Raw genomic sequence first — 19,672 nt, 5'->3', positions numbered from 1 at the left:
ATACTAGAATGACGTCATAGCCGCATGTGACCGTGTACTGTGAGGTTTGTACCTGCTGCCAGGGATGGTGAGTGACATCACAGCCGCTCAGTCTCCTCCGGGTACAGCCGACTCCCGCCCTTCCTCCTGAGCTGCTGCTGCATCGTTCTCCCAGCATTCCTCGGGGGAGGCTCGTCCTGTTGGGTTGTGATTAGCTTCCAGAACTGTCAGTTAATTGTTCTCATCCCTTATTGGTGGCTGTGCTTAGGCGGGAACTTCCCAGTGGGTGGAGTCTAGAGCTCCAGGTCAGAGGTTTCTGATGTTAGGAAAAGAACAGGATTCATCATTGTCAGGAGGAGGAGGTTGTGCATGTAGATGGTGAGTAGTCACACCACATGTGGGTGCAATATAATTATATGGGTGTTATATAATTATACACTGGTCTTATCAGAATACCCCTCCATCATCTTATTACACTGCAGGATACACCTCTATACCCCTCCATCATCTTATTACACTGCAGGATACACCTCTATACCCCTCCATCATCTTATTACACTGCAGGATACACCTCTATACCCTCTCCATCATCTTATTACACTGCAGGATACACCTCTATACCCCCTCCATCATCTTATTGCACTGTAGGATACACCTCTGTATCATCCATCATCTCATTACACTGCAGGATACACCTCTATACCCCTCATCATCTTATTACACTGCAGGATACACCTCTATACCCCTCCATCATCTTATTACACTGCAGGTTACACCTCTATACCCTCTCCATCATCTTATTACACTGCAGGATACACCTCTATACCCCCTCCATCATCTTATTACACTGCAGGATACACCTCTATACCCCCAGCATCTTATTACACTGCAGGATACACCTCTATACCCCTCCAGCATCTTATTACACTGCAGGATACACCTCTATACCCCCAGCATCTTATTACACTGCAGGATACACCTCTATACCCCTCCATCATCTTATTACACTGCAGGATACACCTCTATACTCCCTCCATCATCTTATTACACTGCAGGATACACCTCTATACCCCTCCATCATCTTATTACACTGCAGGTTACACCTCTATACCCTCTCCATCATCTTATTACACTGCAGGATACACCTCTATACCCCCTCCATCATCTTATTACACTGCAGGATACACCTCTATACCCCCAGCATCTTATTACACTGCAGGATACACCTCTATACCCCTCCAGCTTCTTATTACACTGCAGGATACACCTCTATACCCCTCCATCATCTTATTACACTGCAGGATACACCTCTATACCCTCCATCATCTTATTACACTGCAGGTTACACCTCTATACCCCCCAGCATCTTATTACACTGCAGGATACACCTCTATACCCCTCCATCATCTTATTACGCTGCAGGATACACCTCTATACCCCTCCATCATCTTATTACACTGCAGGATACACCTCCGTATCCCTCCATCATCTTATTACACTGCAGGATACACCTCTATACCCCCAGCATCTTATTACACTGCAGGATACACCTCTATACCCCTCCAGCATCTTTTTACACTGCAGGATACACCTCTATACCCCTCCAACATCTTATTACACTGCAGGATACACCTCTATACCCCTCCATCATCTTATTACACTGCAGGATACACCTCTATACCCCTCCAGCATCTTATTACACTGTAGGATACACCTCTATACCCCCTCCAGCATCTTATTACACTGCAGGATACACCTCTATACCCCTCCAGCATCTTATTACGCTGCAGGATACACCTCTCTACCCCTCCATCATCTTATTACACTGCAGGATACACCTCTATACCCCTCCATCATCTTATTGCAATGCAGGATACACCTCTATACCCCTCCATCATCTTATTACAATGCAGGATACACCTCTATACCCCTCCATCATCTTATTACACTGCAGGATACACCTCTATACCCCTCCAGCATCTTATTACACTGCAGGATACACCTCTATACCCCTCCAGCATCTTATTACACTGCAGGATACACCTCTATACCCCTCCATCATCTTATTACAATGCAGGTTACACCTCTATACCCCCAGCATCTTATTACACTGCAGGATATACCTCTATACCCCTCATCATCTTATTACACTGCAGGATACACCTCTATACCCCTCCAGCATCTTATTACACTGTAGGATACACCTGTATACCCCCCAGCATCTTATTACACTGCAGGATACACCTCTATACCCCTCCATCATCTTATTACACTGCAGGATACACCTCTATACCCCTCCAGCATCTTATTACACTGCAGGATACACCTCTATACCCCTCCAGCATCTTATTACACTGCAGGATACACCTCTATACCCCTCCATCATCTCATTACACTGCAGGATACACCTCTATACCCCCCAGCATCTTATTACACTGCAGGATACACCTCTATACCCCTCATCATCTTATTACACTGCAGGATACACCTCTATACCCCTCCAGCATCTTATTACACTGCAGGATACACCTCTATACCCCTCCATCATCTTATTACACTGCAGGATACACCTCTATACCCCCTAGCATCTTATTACACTGCAGGATACACCTATATAACCCTCCATCATCTTATTACACTGCAGGATACACCTCTATACCCCTCCAGCATCTTATTACACTGCAGGTTACACCTCTATACCGCCAGCATCTTATTACACTGCAGGATACACCTCTATACCCCTCCAGCATCTTATTACACTGCAGGATACACCTCTATACCCCTCCATCATCTTATTACACTGTAGTATACACCTCTATACCCCCCAGCATCTTATTACACTGCAGGTTACACCTCTATACCCCTCCAGCATCTTATGACACTGCAGGTTACACCTCTATACCCCTCATCATCTTATTACACTGCAGGATACACCTCTATACCCCTCCAGCATCTTATTACACTGTAGGATACTCCTCTATACCCCCTCCATCATCTTATTACACTGCCGGATACACCTCTATACCCCTCCATCATCTTATTACACTGCAGGATACACCTCTATACCCCTCCAGCATCTTATTACACTGCAGGTTACACCTCTATACCCCTCCAGCATCTTATTACACTGCAGGATACACCTCTATACCCCCAGCATCTTATTACACTGCAGGATACACCTCTATACCCCTCCAGCATCTTATTACACTGCAGGTTACACCTCTATACCCCTCCATCATCTTATTACACTGTAGGATACACCTCTATACCCCTCCATCATCTTATTACACTGTAGGATACAGCTCTATACCTCCAGCATCTTATTACACTGCAGGATACACCTCTATACCCCTCCATCATCTTATTACGCTGCAGGATACACCTCTATACCCCCCAGCATCTTATTACACTGCAGGATACACCTCTATACCCCTCCATCATCTTATTACACTGCAGGATACACCTCTATACCCCTCCATCATCTTATTACACTGCAGGTTACACCTCTATACCCCCAGCATCTTATTACACTGCAGGATACACCTCTATGCCCCTCCAGCATCTTATTACACTGCAGGTTACACCTCTATACCCCTCCAGCATCTAAGTACACTGCAGGATACACCTCTATACCCTCCATCATCTTATTACAATGCAGGTTACACCTCTATACCCCCAGCATCTTATTACACTGCAGGATACACCTCTATACCCCCCAGCATCTTATTACACTGCAGGATACACCTCTATACCCCTCCATCATCTTATTACGCTGCAGGATACACCTCTATACCCCTCCATCATCTTATTACGCTGCAGGATACACCTCTATACCCCTCCAGCATCTTATTACACTGCAGGATACACCTCTATACCCCCCAGCATCTTATTACACTGCAGGATACACCTCTATACCCCTCCATCATCTTATTACACTGTAGGATACACCTCTATACCCCCAGCATCTTATTACACTGCAGGATACACCTCTATACCCCTCCAGCATCTTATTACACTGCAGGATACACCTCTATACCCCTCCAGCATCTTATTACACTGTAGGATACTCCTCTATACCCCCTCCATCATCTTATTACACTGCCGGATACACCTCTATACCCCTCCATCATCTTATTACACTGTAGGATACACCTCTATACCCCTCCATCATCTTATTACACTGCAGGATACACCTCTATACCCCTCCATCATCTTATTACAATGCAGGTTACACTTCTATACCCCTCCATCATCTTATTACACTGCAGGATACACCTCTATACCCTCCATCATCTTATTACACTGCAGGATACACCTCTATACCCCTCCATCATCTTATTACACTGCAGGATACACCTCTATACCCCCTCCATCATCTTATTACACTGCAGGTTACACCTCTATACCCCCAGCACCTTATTACACTGCAGGATACACCTCTATACCCCCAGCATCTTATTACACTGCAGGATACACCTCTATACCCCCAGCATCTTATTACACTGCAGGATACACCTCTATATCCCTCCAGCATCTTATTACACTGCAGGTTACACCTCTATACCCCTCCATCATCTTATTACACTGCAGGATACACCTCTATACCCCCCAGCATCTTATTACACTGCAGGATACACCTCTATACCCCTCCATCATCTTATTACACTGCAGGATACACCTCTATACCCCTCCATCATCTTATTACACTGCAGGATACACCTCTATACCCCTCAGCATCTTGTTACACTGCAGGATACACCTCTATACCCCTCCATCATCTTATTACACTGCAGGATACACCTCTATACCCCTCCATTATCTTATTACACTGCAGGATACACCTCTATACCCCTCCATCATCTTATTACACTGCAGGTTACACCTCTATACCCCCCAGCATCTTATTACACTGCAGGATACACCTCTGTATCCCTCCATCATCTTATTACAATGCAGGTTACACCTCTATACCCCCAGCATCTTATTACACTGCAGGATACACCTCTATACCCCTCCAGCATCTTATTACACTGCAGGATACACCTCTATACCCCTCCAGCATCTTATTACACTGTAGGATACACCTCTATACCCCTCCATCATCTTATTACACTGCAGGATACACCTCTATACCCCTCCATCATCTTATTACACTGCAGGATACACCTCTATACCCCTCCATCATCTTATTACACTGCAGGATACACCTCTGTATCCCTCCATCATCTTATTACAATGCAGGTTACACTTCTATACCCCTCCATCATCTTATTACACTGCCGGATACCCCTCCATCATCTTATTACACTGCAGGATACACCTCTATACCCCTCCATCATCTTATTACACTGCAGGATACACCTCTATACCCCTCCATCATCTTATTACACTGCAGGATACACCTCTATACCCCTCCATCATCTTATTACACTGTAGGTTACACCTCTATACCCCCCAGCATCTTATTACACTGCAGGATACACCTCTATACCCCTCCATCATCTTATTACACTGCAGGATACACCTCTATACCCCTCCATCATCTTATTACACTGCAGGATACACCTCTATACCCCTCCATCATCTTTTTACACTGCAGGATACACCTCTATACCCCTCCATCATCTTATTACACTGCAGGATACACCTCTATACCCCTCCATCATCTTATTACACTGCAGGTTACACCTCTATACCCCCCAGCATCTTATTACACTGCAGGATACACCTCTGTATCCCTCCATCATCTTATTACAATGCAGGTTACACCTCTATACCCCCAGCATCTTATTACACTGCAGGATACACCTCTATACCCCTCCAGCATCTTATTACACTGCAGGATACACCTCTATACCCCTCCAGCATCTTATTACACTGTAGGATACACCTCTATACCCCTCCATCATCTTATTACACTGCAGGATACACCTCTATACCCCTCCATCATCTTATTACACTGCAGGATACACCTCTATACCCCTCCATCATCTTATTACACTGCAGGATACACCTCTATACCCCTCCAGCATCTTATTACACTGCAGGATACACCTCTGTATCCCTCCATCATCTTATTACAATGCAGGTTACACTTCTATACCCCTCCATCATCTTATTACACTGCCGGATACACCTCTATACCCCTCCATCATCTTATTACACTGCAGGATACACCTCTATACCCCTCCAGCATCTTATTACACTGCAGGTTACACCTCTATACCCCTCCAGCATCTTATTACACTGCAGGATACACCTCTATACCCCCCCAGCATCTTATTACACTGCAGGATACACCTCTATACCCCTCCAGCATCTTATTACACTGCAGGTTACACCTCTATACCCCCAGCATCTTATTACACTGCAGGATACACCTCTATACCCCTCCAGCATCTTATTACACTGCAGGATACACCTCTATACCCCTCCAGCATCTTATTACACTGTAGGATACTCCTCTATACCCCCTCCATCATCTTATTACACTGCCGGATACACCTCTATACCCCTCCATCATCTTATTACACTGTAGGATACACCTCTATACCCCTCCATCATCTTATTACAATGCAGGTTACACTTCTATACCCCTCCATCATCTTATTACACTGCAGGATACACCTCTATACCCCCAGCATCTTATTACACTGCAGGATACACCTCTATACCCCTCCAGTATCTTATTGCACTGTAGGATACACCTCTATACCCCTCCATCATCTTATTACACTGCAGGATACACCTCTATACCCCTCCATCATCTTATTACACTGTAGGATACACCTCTATACCCCTCCATCATCTTATTACAATGCAGGATACACCTCTATACCCCTCCATCATCTTTTTGCACTGTAGGATACACCTCTATACCCCTCCATCATCTTATTACACTGCAGGATACACCTCTATACCCCTCCATCATCTTATTACACTGCAGGTTACACCTCTATACCCCCCAGCATCTTATTACACTGCAGGATACACCTCTGTATCCCTCCATCATCTTATTACAATGCAGGTTACACCTCTATACCCCCAGCATCTTATTACACTGCAGGATACACCTCTATACCCCTCCAGCATCTTATTACACTGCAGGATACACCTCTATACCCCTCCAGCATCTTATTACACTGTAGGATACACCTCTATACCCCTCCATCATCTTATTACACTGCAGGATACACCTCTATACCCCTCCATCATCTTATTACACTGCAGGATACACCTCTATACCCCCCAGCATCTTATTACACTGCAGGATACACCTCTATACCCCTCCAGCATCTTATTACACTGCAGGTTACACCTCTATACCCCCAGCATCTTATTACACTGCAGGATACACCTCTATACCCCTCCAGCATCTTATTACACTGCAGGATACACCTCTATACCCCTCCAGCATCTTATTACACTGTAGGATACTCTTCTATACCCCCTCCATCATCTTATTACACTGCCGGATACACCTCTATACCCCTCCATCATCTTATTACACTGCAGGATACACCTCTATACCCCTCCATCATCTTATTACACTGTAGGATACACCTCTATACCCCTCCATCATCTTATTACAATGCAGGTTACACTTCTATACCCCTCCATCATCTTATTACACTGCAGGATACACCTCTATACCCCCAGCATCTTATTACACTGCAGGATACACCTCTATACCCCTCCAGTATCTTATTGCACTGTAGGATACACCTCTATACCCCTCCATCATCTTATTACACTGCAGGATACACCTCTATACCCCTCCATCATCTTATTACACTGCAGGATACACCTCTATACCCCCCCAGCATCTTATTACACTGCAGGATACACCTCTATACCCCTCCAGCATCTTATTACACTGCAGGTTACACCTCTATACCCCCAGCATCTTATTACACTGCAGGATACACCTCTATACCCCTCCAGCATCTTATTACACTGCAGGATACACCTCTATACCCCTCCAGCATCTTATTACACTGTAGGATACTCCTCTATACCCCCTCCATCATCTTATTACACTGCCGGATACACCTCTATACCCCTCCATCATCTTATTACACTGCAGGATACACCTCTATACCCCTCCATCATCTTATTACACTGTAGGATACACCTCTATACCCCTCCATCATCTTATTACAATGCAGGTTACACTTCTATACCCCTCCATCATCTTATTACACTGCAGGATACACCTCTATACCCCCAGCATCTTATTACACTGCAGGATACACCTCTATACCCCTCCAGTATCTTATTGCACTGTAGGATACACCTCTATACCCCTCCATCATCTTATTACACTGCAGGATACACCTCTATACCCCTCCATCATCTTATTACACTGTAGGATACACCTCTATACCCCTCCATCATCTTATTACAATGCAGGTTACACTTCTATACCCCTCCATCATCTTATTACACTGCAGGATACACCTCTATACCCCCAGCATCTTATTACACTGCAGGATACACCTCTATACCCCTCCAGTATCTTATTGCACTGTAGGATACACCTCTATACCCCTCCAGCATCTTATTACACTGCAGGATACACCTCTATACCCTCCATCATCTTATTACACTGCAGGATACACCTCTATACCCCCCAGCATCTTATTACACTGCAGGATACACCTCTATACCCCTCCATCATCTTATTACACTGCAGGATACACCTCTATACCCCCCAGCATCTTATTACACTGCAGGATACACCTCTATACCCCTCCATCATCTTATTACACTGCAGGATACACCTCTTTACCCCTCCATCATCTTATTACACTGCAGGATACACCTCCTTTCCCTCTCCATTATCTTATTACACTGCAGGATACACCTCTATACCCCTCCATCATCTTATTACACTGCAGGATACACCTCTATACCCCTCCAGCATCTTATTACACTGTAGGATACACCTCTATACCCCCCAGCAACTTATTACACTGCAGGATACACCTCTATACCCCTCCATCATCTTATTACACTGCAGGATACACCTCTATACCCCTCCATCATCTTATTACACTGCAGGATACACCTCTATACCCCTCCAGTATCTTATTGCACTGTAGGATACACCTCTATACCCCTCCAGCATCTTATTACACTGCAGGATACACCTCTATACCCTCCATCATCTTATTACACTGCAGGATACACCTCTATACCCCCCAGCATCTTATTACACTGCAGGATACACCTCTTTACCCCTCCATCATCTTATTACACTGTAGGATACACCTATATACCTCCAGCATCTTATTACACTGCAGGATACACCTCTATACCCCTCCATCATCTTATTACGCTGCAGGATACACCTCTATACCCCTCCATCATCTTATTACACTGTAGGATACACCTCTATACCCCTCCATCATCTTATTACACTGCAGGATACACCTCTATACCCCTCCATCATCTTATTACACTGCAGGATACACCTCTATACCCCCCAGCATCTTATTACACTGCAGGATACACCTCTATACCCCTCCATCATCTTATTACACTGCAGGATACACCTCCTTTCCCTCTCCATTATCTTATTACACTGCAGGATACACCTCTATACCCCTCCATCATCTTATTACACTGCAGGATACACCTCTATACCCCCCAGCATCTTATTACACTGCAGGATACACCTCTATACCCCTCCATCATCTTATTACACTGCAGGATACACCTCCTTTCCCTCTCCATTATCTTATTACACTGCAGGATACACCTCTATACCCCTCCATCATCTTATTACACTGCAGGATACACCTCTATACCCCCAGCATCTTATTACACTGCAGGATACACCGCTATACACCCTCCATCATCTTATTACACTGTAGGATACACCTCTATACCCCCCAGCATCTTATTACACTGCAGGATACACCTTTATACCCCTCCATCATCTTATTACACTGCAGGATACACCTCTATACCCCTCCATCACGGCGAACGTATGAATGCAGCATAACAGTTGGGAGTGATTTATATGTAAAAAAAAAGTGCGCACAAAATTTCACTAGACACCCAAGCTTTTTGCTGCCCGGGTATTCAAAGTTATGGCTCCTAGAATTTAGGACATATCTCATGCGTCCTCAGCCTTAGAGGTGCAACCCTGTAAGGATGTATGAGTTACATCCTTGGCAGAGAAAGGGTTAGGATGGTACACAGTGACTGCACCAGCAGCAGAATAGAGAGTGCATCTCTGGAGCTCGTTAGCTCGTTATCTGTGTATGCGGTGTTGATCGGCTGTGTGTGTGTGTGTGCTGCTCTGTGCTGCAAGCTGCTTCCACCTCCACCTCGGGCATGCTCTCTCCTCTCCCAGGGAGTGGGTTTCCATGAGCCAGAGCAGCATGTCCCATGGCTCCTCTCTCTCGAACTAAGCCGGTGGGGTACAGGAGTAGCCAGTTACCAGCCAGCGCTACGGACTTAGATCCACCCGGAGCCGCAGCAATGCCACTCCAATTCCCCCCAAGTCAGAAGAGTCTCAGAAGACCCGCAAGACCTCTGGAAAGCTGGGTACATTGGGAAAGTTGAGTGCTCAGAGAGGTGAGGCTGACCTCAATGAGGAAACCCGGTAGTCTATTTCCACTTATGCCTCCGGCCTCTAGTAGGCCACCTCTCGAAGGAGTAAAAAGAAGCCAGTATGCTGTTGAGCAGGCTGCGAGAGGAGCTGAGGTGCGCCCATGCCAGGGCAAGCTCTGCCCAAAAGAATTTTGGCTGAGATTTTGCCAAAATTTTGGCTGAGATTTCCAGGCTAAAGACTGACATCCAGGCCATGGAGGAGAGGAAAGCTTACCTGCTGAATAATAAGAGGTTCCTGGGAGATGGAGGAGGAGAAGTTGAGGCGGTTGATGAACTTCAGCCTCAGAGTCAGACGGAGGAGGAAAGCCAGGTACCGTACAGTGGGCCCCAGAGGTCGCATTAACGCCTCACCACGCGTCATAGGCATGGTGAGGCGCCATTACCCCCCAAAATAATTGCCATGCGTAAAGTTATGCTTGGCAATTATTCCCTGTAGCGTGCAGGCTGGACCGCTCAGCAGGATTCAGCGATCTGTGGGAGCTACGTGAGCGCCGGCCGCAGAGGAGATGTGGGCCGCGAAACTGCTGCTCCTCGTCTTGCTCCAACTCTCCCTGCCCGCAGCGGCCAGCGTTTATGTGATCCCCACGGGACCTGAGAGCAGTGCTGTGTAAGCTGTGGTTCTGCCGGCCTGGGTGAGGACAGTGGGAGCAACCAGGGAGGGACGCTAATGGCGGAGATCCGACGAATCGTATCCCCCGTGTACCTCCAGGACTTTTCTTTTGGAGACGATCTGCTGGAGGATGCACCGGGGGGCAGCAAACCACGAAAGAAAAAGACCAAATCTGTGGAAGTGGTAAGTCTAGTATACATCCCCCTCCCCGTAAAACCAGGGTCGGCCACAGGGTCAGCTCTCTGTGCGAGCCCCGTTACCCAGCACAGGTCTTGCAAGAGAACGGGGAGATATAAAGTGTGAAATCTGATGTAGGAATAGGCTCCGTCTCTGTTTGTGGTAACAGTGGGGAAGCAAGGGAGGCATCGGCCGGACAGTAAGGGCATTTCAGCTGTGCCGTTACCACCTAAGTTCATAGCTGTGGTGTGCCCCTCAGTTGGAGGGGGGGGGTAACCCGGTACTGGTGGCAGGTTCCGGGGCCTCGGCGCCTCTTTATTCTGTTGCCGCTGATCACTTAGGTGAAGGGTGGCGGCAGTGTGGAGGAGTCGCTGAGGGCACCAGACCTCCCAAACAAGACAGTAAAATTTTATTTTGTGTTTGTGTTGGGAGATGGTGAGGGAGATGGACACTACAATATGTTTAAAATGGGGGTGTTCATTTCCCGAGGGTGGTGATAAGATGGGTAAAAAGAAAGGCGGCTAACTCAATCACTCTTGATCGCAGCACCCTCTCCTTTGATGCTTCCGTCCATTAATGTCGCCAGCATTAAGTCTGATGCGGCTAGATTTGCGGCCTTTGATTTTCTCGGCCGCGTTGAAGCTGACATTTTATTTTTGCAGGAGACCAGGCTGCCAGATTTGGCGGTCGTGTATAAAGCTAAGAGGGAATGGAGACACGGGCCTTCCTATTGGTCTCTGCGGCCGAGCCGTATAGCGGAGTGGCGGTCCTTCTTACCACACCGGTAGAATGCAGACGAGTTATTGAGTTAGAAATGGGGAGGTGCCTGATCCTGGATGTCCTCCTAAATGGACAACAACTTTGTCTAATTAACATCTCTGGTCCCCAGTCCAATTGGGACAGGAAGTGATTCTTTATGAGGATCAAGCCCTACCTTTTTACAAGTCGGCAGGTGGTCTTTGGAGGGGACCCCCAAGTAATGGGAGGTTTCAGAGACAAGCTGACTTATGATAGCGTCGCTCAATAGCATAGCTAGTGAGGCTCGCCTGGTGGATGTCCACATCCAGCACACCCCACGGAAGTGATGTTGACTTTTCTGGAAACTGTCCCTGAGCCAGGGGTAGACCCCTCACTTGATGTTTTGAAAGAGATGATCAGGAAAGAGGAAGTCAGCCTGGCGATTGAAGGGCTCGCCCTCAAGAAATCGCCAGGTGCGGATGGCTTAAAGGGGTATTCTCATCAGGGCATTTACATTTAATTAAATTCATTTACCATATGTAAACATTTCTTCAATTGGATGTTAATAAAAAAAAATGTTCCTGTGTGAAGATAATTTTCTATAAATGTAGTGATATGGTCCCTTAGAAACCAGATAGCTTCCTCGGATACGACCACGTCACACTCTGGCAGCGGTGGCCAGACTTGCGCTATAGAGTCCTGCCTGACCACCAGGATTCAGCAATCATTACCACAGGACGGCTGTGGGACCTGCAGTAACTCCTGGACATTTCATATACAAAAACCTTTTGTTTCTTTGTGCAATCTCTCCAGTAGAGGTGGCCGTATCCGAGGAAGCTATCTCGTTTCTAAGGGACCAAATGACTACATTTATGAGAAATTATCTTCACACAGGAGCATTTTTTTTAATAACATCCAATTGAAGAAATGTTTATATATGGCAAATTAATGAAACTGCATGTGAGTGCCCAGATGAGAATACCCCTTTAACATCTGAGTTTTATAAGACCTTTAAGGACGCCTTGGTTCCCCTCTTGACTGAGGTATTCAATGAGTGTCTTTCCTCGGGCACTCTGCTGAAGTCAATGAGGAGGTCTGCCCTGATCATTCTGTCAAAGAGTAAGGACCGATCTTGTATTGAGAACTGGCGTCCCATAGCGCTTCTCAATACGGACAGAAAGGTTTTGGCAAAGGTGCTGTTTAATCGGCTGGTGCAGTGGCCCAGCACTGCTCTGTTCCAGGCCGCAGTACATTTAGTGCTGTGCTCTGTGTCCCAGAAGCAGTGGAGCAGGGCAGGGCTGTCCTTGGATCAGGCAAAAGTGTTTGATTGGGTTAACCACGAGTACCTGCCGGGCGGGTTTGTCAATTGGCTCAAAGTTTTGTATGCAGGGGCAGAGAGTTTCGCGCTTGTGAACGGTTGGATTGGCCCTCTACTGTACATGTTCGCAATCAACCCATTCTCTAGGAGGGTTGATCGTGGCCCATTGGTGGGAGTCGGGATGGACGAGGCGCCAACGGAAGCCACTCTAAGGGTGGTTGCGTACGCCGATGATGTCACCGTTTTCATGTCCTCGGGAGGGGAGGCGCAATGGGTGATGTCAGAGGTTGACCGCTACTCAGAGGCTTCTGGGTCCAAGATCAACCGGGATAAGTGTGAGAGTCTCTGGCTGGAAGAGGGAGGTCCGGGCTTTGATCTCCCGGACACTCTTCCAGGGCCCCAGGACTCTGCCAAAGTTCTCGGCATCGAATTTGGCCAGGGGGATTACCCCATGCAAAACTGGGACGGCAGGCTTAAGATCGCCGCTCAGAGGGTGGACCAGTGGAAGGGTTGGTCTTTGACCCTCAGAGAAAGGGTTAATCTGATCAAAACCTACCTGCTCCCATTGCTGATATATCTGGGCAGTGTGTGCATGTTGCCAGAACCCCTCTGGACTCGGGTCTACAGTCTGTTCTTCCAGCTGTTATGGGGGAATAGGCTGAACCTTATCAAGAGGGAGGTTACTTACCGCACGAGGAGACGAGGAGGGTTGTGTATGGTCAACCCTGTGGTGTTCCTAGTGAATACCTTTCTTAAGATCAATGTAGCAAACCTCTGGAAAGAGAGGGCTCCTCCGTGGGTATACTCCTGTAGGGGATGGTTTAGGCCTTTCTTCCAGGAATGGGAGACAGGAGGGCAAGTGAAGGATCTTCGCACACCGCATGGGCATCTTCCGGCTTACGCTACCCCGGTTCTGAAGGTGATTCGCCGGTGGGGTCTGTGAATGTGGGAGATCAGGACCATGTCGAGGAAAGTCCTTGACAAGAGGGTTCTGTTGACCCATTTCCAGAAGCCTCTGGCCCTCAGGGATTGCCCAAGTCGGGATCTGGGGGTGGGTTTGAGTTTATTGAATTCTATCCGGATCCCCTTGAAGTTTTGGGACTTGGCTTGGCGCTGCTTCCATGGAAAGCTGTGTGTGAGGGACAATCTGAAGTGTAGGAGCTCTGAGGAAAGGGGTTGTCCCCGGGAGGAGTGCGGTGGCCTGCTGGAGAGCATGGACCACTTCCTGCTTCAGTGCCCCTTTAACACAGAGGTGTACAACCGGGTGGGCGCTTCCATTCATTGGCCCGGGTTGGCCGGTCTCTCCTATGCGGAGTGGGCCTATGGAGCATTCAGAGGCCTGGGTGGCCGGGACCGCTGCACGTTATTTCTAGTCAGCCTAGTGGTCAGGTACCACACGTGGAACGCACGGTGTTTAGTATCGACGCAGCGTAAAATCCTCCCGGTGGATGAGGTGGTTAGGAACATTCTGGGTGACCTGGTGAAGGTGCGCTCTCTGGAGTATGAGAGGCTGGGCACGGGGAGGACCTCTCTCCTTAGTGTCCCTTAGCCTGTCCTCTCCCCTCCTGGTGAAGGTGCATTCTCTGGAGTATGAGAGGCTGGGCACGGGGAGGACCTCTCTCCTTAGTGTCCCTTAGTCTGTCCTCTCCCCCCTGGTGAAGGTGCGCTCTCTGGAGTATGAGAGGCTGGGCACGGGGAGGGCCTCTCTCCTTAGTGTCCCTTAGTCTGTCCTCTCCCCTCCTGGTGAAGGTGCGCTCTCTGGAGTATGAGGGGCTTGGCACGGGGAGGGCCTCTCTCCTTAGTGTCCCTTAGTCTGTCCTCTCCCCTCCTGGTGAAGGTGCGCTCTCTGGAGTATGAGAGGCTGGGCACGGGGAGGACCTCTCTCCTTAGTGTCCCTTAGTCTGTCCTCTCCCCCCTGGTGAAGGTGCGCTCTCTGGAGTATGAGAGGCTGGGCACGGGGAGGGCCTCTCTCCTTTGGAGGGGGTTCTCCTTTAGTGTCCCTTAGTCTGTCATCTCCTCTCCTGGTGTGGGGCTGATGCTGCACAGTAGATTTTTGTTTTGTGTTCTGGGCATGTAGTGATGTAGTGGCTTGCAGGCGCCGAACCTGAGCTTTATGTGGTTTGGATTGAAGTTGTTGAGATTTTGTTTGTATTCTGTTTTCTTTATGTTATGTTGAAATACTGTATATATTGTATATATTGTATATAGTGGGGTTTGGGACACAGTGTTAGGTTGGGAGGGGGGTGATGGTGGTGGGATTTACGAACTGATCTTGGACTCTATGACCCTGGGCACTGGTCTGGACTACTTAACGCAAACTTTGGACGTTAGACCAGTGTCTGGGGGGAAGGGGAGGGTGCGGGCGAGGGATTTAGTTTAGTGTAGTGTTGTGTGTATTTGTTATTATATATTTAAAAAAAAAAAAAAATGGGTGTGGGATGTGATCTGTGTGGGGTGGTTTGTTATTAGAGGGTGTGGGGTGGGTTTATGTATATTTATAGTCATTTATGTTTTATTTGTGGGTGTGGCTTGTCTTATTGTTTATTGGTTTGGTTTAGGTTGTGATAATCGGTTGGGTGGGGGTTGTGGTGTTCATTCATTTCGGTGTATTTTAAGTTATTGTTTTTACTAGGTGTGAATGTGGCTGGACCAGCAATTAAGATATTGTATATATTGTATATTATGTTTTGTTTGTATTGTTATGTTTTTTACTTTTATATAAAATAAAAGATCTACAGGATGTAACTCAGGATCAGTACAGGATAAGTAATGTCATGTATGTACACAGTGACTGCACCAGCAGCAGAATAGTTAGTGCAGCTCTGGAGTATAATACAGGATGTAACTCAGGATCAGTACAGGATAAGTAATGTCATGTATGTACACAGTGACTGCACCAGCAGCAGAATAGTGAGTGCAGCTCTGGGGTATAATACAGGATGTAACTCAGGATCAGTACAGGATGAGTAATGTCATGTATGTGCACAGTGACTGCACCAGCAGCAGAATAGTGAGTGCAGCTCTGGGGTATAATATAGGATGTAACTCAGGATCAGTACAGGATAAGTAATGTCATGTATGTGCACAGTGACTGCACCAGCAGCAGAATAGTGAGTGCAGCTCTGGGGTATAATATAGGATGTAACTCAGGATCAGTACAGGATAAGTAATGTCATGTATGTACAGTGACTGCACCAGCAGCAGAATAGTGAGTGCAGCTCTGGGGTATAATACAGGATGTAACTCAGGATCAGTACAGGATAAGTAATGTCATGTATGTACACAGTGACTGCACCAGCAGCAGAATAGTGAGTGCAGCTCTGGGGTATAATACAGGATGTAACTCAGGATCAGTACAGGATAAGTAATGTCATGTATGTACACAGTGACTGCACCAGCAGCAGAATAGTGAGTGCAGCTCCGGGGTATAATACAGGATGTAACTCAGGATCAGTACAGGATAAGTAATGTCATGTATGTACACAGTGACTGCACCAGCAGCAGAATAGTGAGTGCAGCTCTGGGGTATAATACAGGATGTAACTCAGGATCAGTACAGGATGAGTAATGTCATGTATGTGCACAGTGACTGCACCAGCAGCAGAATAGTGAGTGCAGCTCTGGGGTATAATACAGGATGTAACTCAGGATCAGTACAGGATAAGTAATGTCATGTATGTACACAGTGACTGCACCAGCAGCAGAATAGTGAGTGCAGCTCTGGGGTATAATACAGGATGTAACTCAGGATCAGTACAGGATAAGTAATGTCATGTATGTACACAGTGACTGCACCAGCAGCAGAATAGTGAGTGCAGCTCTGGGGTATAATACAGGATGTAACTCAGGATCAGTACAGGATAAGTAATGTCATGTATGTACACAGTGACTGCACCAGCAGCAGAATAGTGAGTGCAGCTGTGGGGTATAATACAGGATGTAACTCAGGATCAGTACAGGATAAGTAATGTCATGTATGTACACAGTGACTGCACCAGCAGCAGAATAGTGAGTGCAGCTCTGGGGTATAATACAGGATGTAACTCAGGATCAGTACAGGATAAGTAATGTCATGTATGTACAGTGACTGCACCAGCAGCAGAATAGTGAGTGCAGCTCTGGAGTATAACAGAGACAGATCCATAGAGAATGTGTGTGCCCCCATATATCTCAGACATTTCTGATCGAATGTTGAAGGTATATACATTTTTATTAATAAGAACTTGTAGTTCGGCAAATGCTTTACGTGTTGTGGGCCCTCAGTATTTGGGGCCGGGTTGTGCTGGCTGCTGGATGTTTGTTTTAGCGTTATGGAGCCTGCAAGTCTTGTTTGCTGGTGGAGTCAGAGGTCGCAGCAGTCAGAGGTCTAAGCACTTTGAGCTTGTCAGGATTCCCAGAGACGTGCAGAGTGTGAGAGGTGTGTGCCAAGATCTGGCCCCTCACCACGCCAAGGTCTGACCTGCTGTCCCTTCAAAAGCCAGGCTGCAGGCCAAAGCAAACAGATCAGTATTAATATAACTAGCGATATTCTGTGCTGGAGGCAGGAGAGGCGCATGCCCTGTGCTGAGGAGGGTGCGTGGGAAGACATGGAGTAATACTAAGCATCTCTGGCTCTGTAATCCCCAGCATTTCGGGGAAATAACAATAAGGCAGACGATCTAAGCAAACAATATGACTACTACCCCCAGCAAGACCCAGCAGAATGCATGGTGTTACACTTAGTGATGGTTGTTACTATATACATATATGTTACTAATATATTCTTTAGCTATGTGTAGTCGTCATCCATGCACAGTATATACAGTGTAAAGTATTCATATCCCTTTAAATGTTCGACTTTGTGTTTCAGCCGATTGGTAAGATCAAAAAAGTTCTTATTTTTTGCTCATTAACGTACACTTTGCACCCCATGAGAAAAAACAGAAATGTTGATATTTTTTGCTAATTCATTACACAAGAAAAATATCGTATGGTCATAAGTATTTAGCTCCTGCTATGACACTCATATTCAACTAATGGATATGCTGTCCATTTCCTTCTGATCCTCCTTGAGATGGTTTTACTCCTTCATTTGGGGTCCAGATGTGTTTTATTACCCTGATTAGGAAAGGCAAACACCTCTCCATATAAGACCTCATAGTGCATTTTAGAGCACATGAGAATCATGGGGTCTAAGGAACTGCCCAAGGAACTCAGGGACAGAGTTGGGGCAAGGCGAATATCTGTCCAAGATAACAAAAGAATTTCTGCAGCACTCAAGGTTCCTAAGAGCACAGTGGCCTCCATAATCCTTAAAGAGAACCCGTCATGCAAAATTACCCCTCTAATCCAAATATATTTTCATAAACTACCATTAAAAAAAACATTGTCTCTATCCCTTCATGCCTCTACATGCCTGTAAACCTAAGCAAATGAGGTCCTAAAGCTGTATGCAAATGTCCTGTGAAATGTCCAATGAGCATATTCAAGCTGTCCAGCTTATTCATGAGTGGGAGGCACAGACACACCCCCAGTGCTTGACTGACAGCCTGTGTAACGCTGTGATGGCTGCTACAGGTGGCCACACCCCCTGCAGCCTGTGTGTGTATGTGAAAGATACAGCAGCTCCAGGCAGACATGTTACAGCAGAACATGTCAGGTACTTGTGTAGCTGATGTCTGTGTCTCACACATGTTATAGCAGAACATGTCAGGTACTTGTGTAGCTGATGTCTGTGTCTCTCACCTGTATATTAGGAGGATGCAGCATGTCAGCAGATGCAGCACACACACTAGCAATGCTTTACTATACATTACACACAGACATGAGCAGGGGGAGGAGAGGGGAGGGGGAACAGGAGTGACATCACTGCCTCTAACCATGGGGGTCACCTATCACTGCAGCCTCCAACAGTCGGGGCTTTATGGCAGAGTCTGGAAGTTTCTCTTCAGTACAAGACATATGAAAGCCGCATACAGGGTGCAAAACACATGGAGTATCCGGACTATGAGGAATAAGATTCTCTGCTCTGATGAGATGAAGATTTAACTTTTTGGTGAATGAAGGATTGCAAACCAATTCTGGTGTGTGCCCCCTCTGGCAGAATCCGCTTTTCTTTCAGCTTCTTATACCCTGTTTGTTTGTTTTTGTTTTTTTGTTTTTTACAAAAAAAAAAGTCATTTAAAATTATGCAAATAAGCCTAAGGGGCTCCAGAGCCCCAAATGCTCATTTGCATAATCAAGACTTT

At 46.6% G+C, this 19,672-nt stretch overlaps 1 long non-coding RNA gene across 1 annotated transcript in view; it reads left to right on the top strand.

The window, feature by feature from the left end:
- Positions 1-270: 270 nt before the first annotated feature.
- Positions 271-19,672, top strand: part of LOC140125826 (uncharacterized) — a 36,811-nt gene continuing 17,409 nt past the window's right edge. The window contains exon 1 of the long non-coding RNA XR_011854740.1: positions 271-357. This is a non-coding gene — a long non-coding RNA (uncharacterized lncRNA). The remainder of the gene's footprint in view (positions 358-19,672) is intronic.

The sequence above is a fragment of the Engystomops pustulosus genome, chromosome 4, assembly GCF_040894005.1.
Source record: "Engystomops pustulosus chromosome 4, aEngPut4.maternal, whole genome shotgun sequence".
NCBI lineage: Eukaryota > Metazoa > Chordata > Amphibia > Anura > Leptodactylidae > Engystomops > Engystomops pustulosus.
This window is presented reverse-complemented; position numbering and strand designations above follow the sequence as displayed.